General features: G+C 33.1%; 1 long non-coding RNA gene across 1 annotated transcript; it reads right to left on the bottom strand.

The window, feature by feature from the left end:
- Positions 1-247: 247 nt before the first annotated feature.
- LOC129035205 (uncharacterized) lies at positions 248-7,159 on the bottom strand. The gene is made up of 3 exons (XR_008502142.1): positions 6,997-7,159; positions 5,963-6,161; positions 248-566 (listed from the first exon to the last, which is right to left on the bottom strand). It is a non-coding gene; the product is annotated as an uncharacterized LOC129035205 (long non-coding RNA).
- Between the last annotated feature and the right edge of the window lie 4,111 nt (positions 7,160-11,270).

The following is an 11,270-nucleotide window of genomic DNA, read 5'->3' as shown; positions in this document are numbered from 1 at the left end:
AAATGTATCTTATTTCAAAGTTGTTCAGTATATGTTGGTAATTTGACTCCAGTTCAAAGAGAATTTTAAAAGATACTTCTCACACAATAGTCTAATTAATCTAATTGACATATCATTGTTCAAATATTAGGGATGGACTATTTAGGGCAGGAAAATGCAATATTAAACTGAGATATCTACATAATCTTAGGCAAGGATGTCAGATTTAGAAAGCGAACATCACCTTTCATAATGAAAGCAAGATACCTTTGCAAAGAATCATTTATTAAAACCAAACTACTATTTCAATAAAGCATTAAGATTTGCTGCATAGAATGCCCCTTGGGCAGCACTCTGAAATAATAGTGAATTGCTATTCCAATTCACAATGGAACATTTTAATAAGCGTGATAAATGACTCGCAGAGAGCTGTAGATTTCAATGTCAATGGAATTAGAATCAGGCAAACGCTGGCCCTGGATGATGGATGTACAGGATTTTTGTGGTAAACACTTTGCAATGTCAGGACAATACCAGCTTATGAAACTCTCAGAGGTGAAATTCATGTCCATTTGTCAACTTGTTGCCTGAGGGTGAAAATGTAGACAGAACGCTAGTCTTATTTTAACAGGTGATATACTCTCTTAAATTCTGTAACCCTTCAAAATGACACAAAACAAAAAAATTAAAGATGCAATGTATAAAAGTAAATTTCCTTACATTTAGAGATGTAACGTACATTCATAACCTCAGTAGTAGAGTGGATTGGAGAAATATTTTGTATTCAACTGGACTGAAATTTTCAACTTTTTTCTCTCATTTTAAAGAACATATTATTTTTTTGCTTTAGATGTCCAAGCTTTACAAGGATATAAATGTATATGTGGGACTTCTTTATTTTTTCTAAACAGATGCAAATCACATATTTTTATACAACATTTCCTCTGACCATGTTAACTTAGAACACAAAGTTAAGGTGTGTAAAAAATTATGACTATACAGATACTGTATGACTGTACAGTAATATTCAAATAAAGAGTTTGGCTCGGCCGGGCGCGGTGGTTCATGGAGGTAATCCCAGCACTTTGGGAGGCCAAAGCGGGTGGATCACGAGGTCAGGAGATCAAAACCATCCTGGCTAACACGGTGAAACCCCGTCTTTACTAAAAATACAAAAAAAATTAGCCGGGCGTGGTGGTGGGCGCCTGTAATACCAGCTACTCCTGAGGCTGAGGGAGGAGAACGGCGTGAACCCGAGAGGCGGAGCTTGCAGTGAGCGGAGATCGCACCACTGCATTCCAGCCTGGGCGACAGAGCAAGACTCCGTCTCAAAAAAAAAAAAAAAAAAAGAAAAAAAAAGAGTTTGGCTTATATGTATTATCTCTCATGATTTTCTTGCATATGATTTTAGATGTTCCCTAGGAAACAAGTTTCTAATTTGTGCTTCAAGTTTACTAAGCTAATATCTCCCTTGCTATTTCTCAAAAACGTAGCACAATTTGCTGATATATACAAAGTATTTATGTCAACACTATATTAAATCTGAATGGGACTTTATAAGTGAAATCTAAAAGACAAAAGAAAAAGCAGGATCAATACATCTTAATGTAAAATTAGTTTTCTCAAATTTCTTTTAAATATATAAAACCATGGAACACTACAAAGTTCAAAGATGCGATGAGCAAAGATATTTTATATTTATAAATAGCCACAAACCTAATCTAAAAAAAATAAATTAAAAAAATGCTTAACTATATCTGTAATTTTCAAAACTGTTTTTGGTCATCGTTGGTACACTAAGGCAATACTTTCTAAATTTTAACATCCATATAGAATCACCTGGGAGTATTATTCAAATGACAACTGTGATGCAATAGGACTGGCAGGCGAGGCCTGAGGTGCTACCTTTCCCATAATCTCTTAGGTGAATTTACTGCTACTGCTCTGCAGACCACACCTTGGTAAATCAGGCAATAAGGTCACTCCCCTGACTTATAATGTATAGAATACACAGGAGGGTCTATGAAAGTGAAAAGCAGCTGCTCTGTGTTGGCCTTAATTAAATAAAATAATACATTACATTCTTGATCCTTTTTGGTTTAATTAGTATCAGGAAGTGACAGAAAGTGAGTGTCATGCTATGGGGTAACATGTGAATTGTATACCCATCTTAACCCTCAACTAGCTGTGGAATTAATATGGAATTAACTAGCTATGGAACAGACATGTCAATTGTATACCCATCTTAACTCTCAACTAGCTATGAAGTAAGTACGAAATTAACTCAACTAGCTATGGAATTAATATGGAATTTTATGGGTTGCAGACATGTGAAATGTATACCTATCTTAACTCTCAACTAGCTATGGAATTAGTACCTATAATTGTTCACTTGTAAGCCTAGAATATCACTAATAGTTATTTTATTTAGTGCTTTTAATTATTAAATGAGACAATACAAATAAAAGAGTTAAAATAGTTCCTGTCATATCGTAAACCCTTAGTAAGTATTATTCCTACGAACATGCCAATGTTACTGACTTGGAGCAAGAACATCTGGATTTTTATTTTAGTTCTTTTATTTAAGGATTAAGACATCCTTAACTCTTAAAAATTATTTAAACTATCTGACCCCAATTTCCTCATTTACAAAATGTGGATGATTATATGAATTTCAAAAAGGTGCTCAGATTAAGAGAATGCATATGAAAATATTTTACTTACTCTAAATTATGCAACTAAAACATAATTTTTGCTTCAAGTATGAAACTTTTGGGGAAAAACTACTTTTAAATTTACCAAGTATTGGTAGTTATTCAACAGCTAACAATTAACATTTTGATTTATTTTTTATTTCAACCTAGTCAGAGTTTCCCAACAAAGTTTTGGCAAAATAAGGGGAAAAGTGGAAATAGTGAGTTCTACACATACAGTATTTAATTACAGATTAGACATGGAAATAAAAGCAGAAGCATACAAAATAAATTTTCCTATTATTTTAATAATACAGCAGTGCTAGTAATATCTTATGTCTCTTTCCATGCTTCCCGAAACATCTTACATTTCATTTGGGAAAAGGTAAAAGGGATGCTTTCTGTTATACTTGAGCCCTTATAAAAGGGACACAATAAATAACTGTTGAAGAATCAATTCAAAAATCTAAGTTTATTCCTAATTCTATTTTTCTCTTGTGATGTGTCCTTAAAAGTGTACTTGGTCTCCTTATTCTTCAGATTCAATGCAAAATGGAACTATCAATATAGAATTTGCTACTTGGAGACATTACAGTGAACCACAAGAATTAACAAAAACGATGACAGGTAAGTGGTTTGAACTGATTTCTAAAGAAAACTTCTATAGACACACAAACCTCTCAGGGCATGAAATTCTTTTTGAAAGTGAAAAAAAAAATAGCTGAGAGGGAGAAACCTCATGTAATGAGGAAAAGGAAGATCAGAAAGGAGGGGAGGTTAGAGATCAGGAGTTACAGCCTCTTTCATTTCACAGAGGTAGCACCCGGCAAGGGCACTGGTAATCTTTTCTGGATGCAGTCAATATTAGAGTTTATTAATAACTTGGAAAAGGGAGTAATCATCCAATTAATTTGACAAATAGGCAGGAGTTATGGATGCTCATAAGGCCAAAGATATAGAGGTTAGGGAGATAAGACAGAAATAACTTTTTTTAAAATTATACTTTAAGTCCTAAGGTACATGTGCACAATGTGCAGTTTGTTACTTGTGTATACATGTGCCATGTTGGTGTGTTGCCCCATTAACTCATCATTTACATTAGGTACATCTCCTAATGCTATCCCTCCCCCCTCCCCACCCCACAACAGGCCCTGGTGTGTGATGTTCCCCACCCTGTGTCCAAGTTTTCCCATTGTTCAATTCCCACCTATGAGTGAGAACATGCGGTGTTTGGTTTTCTGTCCTTCTGATAGTTTGCTCAGAATGATGGTTTCTAGCTTCATCCATGTCCCTACAAAGGACATGAGCTCATTCTTTTTCATGGCTGCATAGTATTCCATGGTGTATATGTGCCACATTTTCTTAATCCAGTCTGTCATTGATGGACATTTGGGTTGGTTCCAAGTCTTTGCTATTGTGAATAGTGCCGCAATAAACATACATGTGCACGTGTCTTTATAGCAGCATGATTTAGAATCCTTTGGGTATATAACCAGTAATGGGATGGCTGGGTCAAAAGGTATTTCTAGTTCTAGATCCTTGAGGAATCGCCACACTGTCTTCCACAATGGTTGAACTAGTTTAGTCCCATCAACAGTGTAAAAGCTATGGAGAAAAATAATTTAATAGGAGTAAGAATTAACCCTGGAGACCAAAAGTTAGTATACTAAAGCAGAGCCAAAGTGTGGCTTTAAAAATTAAAATCAAAATCTGTCTTTTTCTTTACCAAAATAATTTGTATTTTCTAGAGTGGAGTGGCACAATCATGGCTTAATGCAGCCACAACCTCCTGGGCTCAGGTGATCCTCCTGACTCAACCTCCCAGATAGCTGAGACGAGGGTCTCATCATGTTGCACAGGCTGGTCTTGCACTCCTGGACTCAAGCCATCTGCCAGCTTCAACCTCCCGAAGTGCTGGGATTACAGGTGTGAGCCACCATGCCCAGCCAAGGAGCTTTCAATCATGGTGGAAGGTGAAGCAGGAACAGACACGTCACATGTAGAAAGCAGAAAGCAGGAGCAAGTGAAAGAGACTGAAGGGGAGATTTCTCACACATATTCAAACAACCAGATTTTTAGGGAACTCAGAGCAAGAGCACACTTATCACCAAAAAGTTGGCCCAAGCCATTCGTGAGGGAGCTTCCCCCATGACAAAAACACCTCCCACCAGGTCCTCCCTCCAACACTGAGGATTACATTTTAACATGAAATTTGAATGGGGACAAATTTCCAAACTACATAGCACACCAAATGCAAGATGCTATTATTAGTGGGAACTATGTTGAGAGGGGTTAGCTTGGTAGTATGTGGAACCCTGCCTACCCTGCTTATTTTTTCTGCAAACCTGGAACTTCTTTTAAAATAGTCTATTACTTTTTAAAATGGCCTGTTCAAAGAAACTAAGTTTGTTGTGCACAATAAATTGGATATGTATAATAAATAAGGAGATTTTCATTTAATATTTCTAGGAATTAAAGAAATAGATGGATGGACTTATTACAAAGAAAAATAAAGAGGAAGAAAGAGAAAGACAAAAAAGAGAAAGAAATGAAAGAGAAAAGATAGAAACAAGAACAAATCAAATCAAGCAAAACTTTTATGTTACATGAGATTAATGGAATTTGACATTCATTGCATGAAATATGCAAACAAGATATATATATATATATACACACCAATATATATAGTTGTCCTTTGTTTGTTGTATAGTTTTCTTTATATATCATTCAGTGTTTTGCTCAACATTGTGTTGGTAATGTTTCTCTGTATTCTTAAGCTTATTTGTAGATTTTCCATTCTAGTTGTTGTACAGTAGTCCATTCAAGGAACATAAAAATTAATTTATTACATGATCGATAAACATTCTGGTTCTTTCTGATGTTTGAGTAAAATGAGCCGTGCTGTCGTAAACTTTCTGTTGCATGTCTTTTTCGTGTGTATAGATGTACTCTTTGCTATTTGGCACACACCTAAAAGTGGAAACAGTTTTCTAAATGATTGCAACAATTTACATCCTCACCAGAAGGAGTTTCATTTGCTCCTTGGCCCCTTCAATACTCAGTATTTTCTCCTTTTGCATTTTATCAGTAATTGCAGTTGCATGATGTTATTGGACTTTGATTTTTACTTGGAGTTAGGTTTTTGTCATTGTTGTTGTTGTTTTAATTTTACATTTAAGTTCAAGGGTACTTATGCAAGTTTGTCATATAGGTAAACTTGTGTCATGGGGTTTGTTGTGAGATGATTTTATCACCCAGGTAGTAAGCCAAGTACCAATAAGTTATTTCACCTGATTCTCTCCCGTCTCCCACGTTCCAACCTCTGATAGGCCCCATATGCGTTGTTCCCATCTTTGTATTCACGAGTTCTCATCATTTAGTTCCCACTTATAAGTGAGAACGTGCAGTATTTGGTTTTCTGTTTCTTATATTTTATTTTTAAGGAAACTGCCAAAATATTTTCCGAAGTGTCACTGTTATTTCACATTCCTACAAGAAATTTATGGTGGTTTTAATTGATCTATATACTCAAAAATATTTTGCATTGTCTGTCTTTATATTATAATCTATCTAGTAGGTGTCTAGTAGTATCTGATGGTGATTTCAATTTTTATTTTCCTAATGTTACTGAGCCAGTTTTCATGTACTTGTTTGTTATTTTTACATAATCTTTATTAAGATGTCTATTGAAACTTTTTACACATTTTAAAAAATGGGAGTTTTAAAAATATTTTGAGATTTAAAATATTTTGCATATTCTGACATTAAGCCTTTTCTCAGATATAGAATCTGTAATTATTTCCCTTCAGTCTATGGCCTGTCATTTCATTTTTTAATGGTGTCATTTCAATTATAAATATTTTTAATTTTGGTGGAATTCAATTTATATTTTAATTTTGTATGAATCATTATTCTTGTGTATAGTTTTAGCCGTTACATATATGTGTATGATTCAAAGTAAGGGTCAAAGTTGTTTTGCCTGTGGCTGTCTGACAGACTGACTATCATTTGCTAAAGAGTTTTCTAATCCCATTAAATTTTCTTGACATCTTTGTATAAAATTTATTCACCATGATGTAAAAACTTATCTGTAAACTCTCAGTTTATTTCCATTGATCTATATGTCTATCCTTCTACCAGCGTACTCTTAATTGTTACGACTTTATAACTTTTGACTTTATAACTATTGACATATAACTATTAACTTTTGACATATAACTATATGACTTCATAAATTTTGAACTTAGATAGTTTCAGTTCTTCAATTTTCTACTTCTTTTTCAAAATTATTTTTGCTATACTGCATCCTTACATCTTCATATACCTTTAAGTATCAGTGCATACAGCTACAAAAATGACAGCTGGGATTTTGACAGAAACGGCTTTGAATTTATAGATCATTGTAGTGAAAGACATCTTCACAATATTCAATTGTCTTCTCCATAAACATGAATTTATCTCTATTTATGCAGATCCAACTTTCTGGTTCACAGACGTCCATCTCTAGGTTTTTTTTTGTTTGTTTTGTTTTTTTTTTAAATAAGGGCACGCATCACAATCATGAGGGTTCCGCCTTCATGAACTAATCAACTTCCAAAGGTCCCACCTCCTAATACCATCACATTGGTGTTAGGATTTGAACATATGAATTTGGGGAGGACCTAAACATTCATTCCGTTACACAGGCTACATTTCCTTTGATGGTCCATTTCCTTCTTACCATTAGTCCATGCTATTCTTTTGAATCTAATTACCCTTTTTCACTACAGGGATGAGAGTACAACATAATTTCTTCCATAACTTTGAGTAAAGACACTCCTTTCTGCTAACTTTTATAAACTGATAAAAAACTTGGAAATTTTGGTAGTCACATTTGCCGACACCAAGACAGGTAATGCACTGAAATGAAGGCAACACAGCCGGATGCAATGGCTCATGCCTGTAATCCCAGCACTTTGGGAGGCCGAGGCGGGTGGATCACGAGGTCAGGAGTTCAAGACCAGCCTGGCCACGATGGTGAAACCCCGTCTCCACCAAAAATACAAAAAGTAGCTGGGTGTGGTGGTGAATGCCTGTAATCCCAGCTACTCAGGAGGCTGAGGCAGAGAATTGCTTGAGCCGGGGAGGCGGAAGTTGCAGTGAGGCGAGATTGCACCACTGCACTCCAGCCTGGATGGCAGAGCAAGACTCCATCTCAAAAAAAAAAAAAAAAGAATGAAGCAACGCAGAGTCAAAAAAGAGATTACTCTTAGATAAATTTGAGAGAGCCCCATGTCTACCTATTTCTGAACATGAACATACATGTAACACTGAGAATGCCAGTTATATAACCCAATCAAATTATTTTTATTGCTATATTTTACCCTACACCTTTATTTGATTCTATTTCTTGCAGCTGCAAGAAACTTGCCTAATAAAGAAATAATAAGCCAAAGAGGAATTGAAAATGAGAAAAATTTGTTGTGAGAAAGTGACTTTATTGGGCATGATTAATACATAGCATAGATATTACTAATCTCCTTAACATTTATTACTTTTTAAACAAACATTACCAATTGACCCTTTTACTTTGATGCTCAGACACAGCTTCAGATTCTTACTACGATTCTCCAGATGGATCATACAATTTTGAAATCTATTGCATTCCTGACAATAAATAATGATAATACTCAGGAAAAAAAGACTGGTTTTCATTGTTTGCATACTCTCCATTTTGTAAGTACTATTTTGTTTATACAAATTAACACAGGGCAGTTGGATTATAAATAGAGATGGATCTCAGAATAATATTAAAAGTTATATTGATTACTAAATGTGTCATAGTAATCTGTACTACTTTATCACTTATTAAAATCATTTCTTATAGTTCTATGACAATGGATGTGCATATTAGTGTATAATATTAAATAATAATTACTAAGTAAAACAATGTCAAGACAGGAACAATGTATATGCTATAAACTACACAGTCAATAAAATTCACAAGTTTACATCCTAATAAAGGTTTCATCATTAAAGACAATATGTTCTTTGTTTTACAAGTATCAAAGGGCCCTAATCTAAGAAATATACACAAAGTGTTTTGGGATCTTGGACTGGCAGCACATGACAAAAATCTCAGAATTTTTTAACTTAGCCTTTATATGAAAATTTTGCATATTGGTTAAACATGTAAGCTCATATTTAGAGATCATATTAATAATTTTAAATTGCAGTTATTTGCATGCTATGTATTTTTTAATAAAGAATATAGAGCAAATATTAATATTTGTTTTTAAAATCTAAAACAAAATAATTATTCAGTTTCTCACTAGTATTTTCCACAGTTTACATTTCACATCTTTGCAAACTAAAATAATTTCCCTATAGTATAGATATAAAATTAAATTATTTGCATTAGAAAATCACCTCTAAATATATTAAAAGATGGTTCAGGGCAAAATAATCCTATTAACTGCGTAGCAGGTAATAAATGAGTCTGTGCATATTATAATCGTGTAATTTAAAGGGTGTACTAAGTCTTTGCTTGGAGGACTGTTGAAGTGAGTCTTTTGAAATAGGAAAGGAAAATGAGAAGGGATTCTGAGAATTTAATTTCCTTGGAGGGAAAAAAAGAAAAATGTAGTTAAAACAGATATGCTTAACTTCAATTTAAAAGTGCTTTTTAGGTTTAAAATCTTAATAATGTGTATAATATGTGTGTTAATAATTCAGGGTGTCTGAATTTCCCCAATATACAATGAAATATGTAAAAGAGTTATAACAAAATTAAAATACTTTCAATTATAATTACTAAATAATAACAATAGCTAACATTTGTTCTGGACTCAAAAGTTTTATTGTCTATATGCATTACCTAACTTAATTTTCCCAATTACACTAAGAGGTATGGGCTTACTACTGTGTACTTAGCAGATGAGAAGTTGAGGACTCCTTAGATATTACATAGTAGATAAATTATGATTTAACCTAGTGAAGTATATACTATGCAATCATTAAAAATGGTATTGTAAAAGTATATTTACTATAAGGAAGATATTCCTATTAAATAAATAAAATGATTAGATGAAATAATAGTTACTTCTGAGTTTTGGTATTCAGCATGATTAAATTTTATTATTTGTTATTTGCTTTATTTTCCATATTTTTTACAGCTGATGTGTTTTTTTTTCTAAATAAGAAAATAATTTTATTTATTACTTCAAAAAAAATAGACATGGGAATCTTTCAAGGCATAAAAACAGATGTCTTGTTCTATATTAACACTCCTTTGCCTGACAACAACTTGAAGTAGATACTATTATTTTTATTATTAACACCATTTTACAGCTGACAAACTAAGACACAGAGATACTAAATAACTTGCCTAAGATTACATCCAGTAAGTGGCAGAGCAATAATGGAAACACTTTAGATTCCTTGGCTAATCCGTTAATTCTCTTCTTCTGCCAGGACTAATATATTCTTAATCTTTATTTCCATTCTTTCATTTTCCAGACACTCTAACTCAGTCTTGAATATAAAGCCTTTTAAATGTTTCTTAACTACTTACAAGTGACAGAACACAGTGTGGCAGTTCCTGGTTTTTGAAGCAATGTGATGTAGGATATTCTACAAGTACAAAGAAAAGCTACATGAAAATTAGAATCATCATTACATTGTCTTCCTTCCTGCTGAACTCTGCAGTCCCATATTGTATTGCGGAGGTACTGCCAAGCAGAAAGGTAATAACATCACAAGTCTCAGTTGACCTGTGTCTCAGCATTTTTAACACAATCGTTCTTTCCATTACTTCAGGATTTCGTTTAATAATCTCCACTGTTAGAATCATTGTAACAGCAGAAAGAGGCAGAATTAGCAGTTACAGTTATATACTCACTTTCCAAGTTATTTTTTTCTTCAAATTAAAAAGCATTTCATATATTTGAATAAAATGCAGATCTTAGTTCATATTCTTAAGTGGATTTTGAGTTTGTTGGTGAGATTCTTTATTTCAACTCTTAGCAGGTAACTCAATCCACCATATAATATGATTAAAAGAGCAAAGTTGCCAATACCTCATAAGCCTTTGGGCTTTCAAAGTTATTTAAAGTATTGGTGGTGTTGACTTTCATAAGAGCTCGTTAAATATGAAGCTTGGTTTTGGATCTATAAGGTGATTTATTAAAGAGAAGTTTACAGATTTTTTTAAAGAAGAGATAACACGTTTATCATATACTTAATTAACTAAAATTGAATACTATTAAAATAACAATAATCACGGAAGGCACAAATAAAAACTATATTTTATGATTCTCAAGTATGTGTAAAGGGGATTTTTAAATGAAGCTATATATTTATTAAATTCAGTTATCAGTCCTAAGTTTACTAGTTAAAAACAAAATAAACTTTGAGGCAGCATTGTCTTATATGCATATTTCCATAAATTTTTCTCATATAATTAAATCTCATCTGTGAAGATAAAATATCTGCAAAATGCACAAACCAAAAATTATTGCTTTAAATTTAAGTTTAATAAATTTCTTAGAAATAGGTTCTTGAAAGTTAAATTTTTCCTGTTAGTTGATTCTACTTTCAAGAAGATGAATGAAAATTTTA

The sequence above is a fragment of the Pongo pygmaeus genome, chromosome 3, assembly GCF_028885625.2.
Source record: "Pongo pygmaeus isolate AG05252 chromosome 3, NHGRI_mPonPyg2-v2.0_pri, whole genome shotgun sequence".
Classification (NCBI taxonomy): Eukaryota; Metazoa; Chordata; class Mammalia; order Primates; family Hominidae; genus Pongo; species Pongo pygmaeus.
Note: the sequence above shows the minus strand (reverse complement) of the source record. Positions and strands in the feature narration are given on the sequence as shown.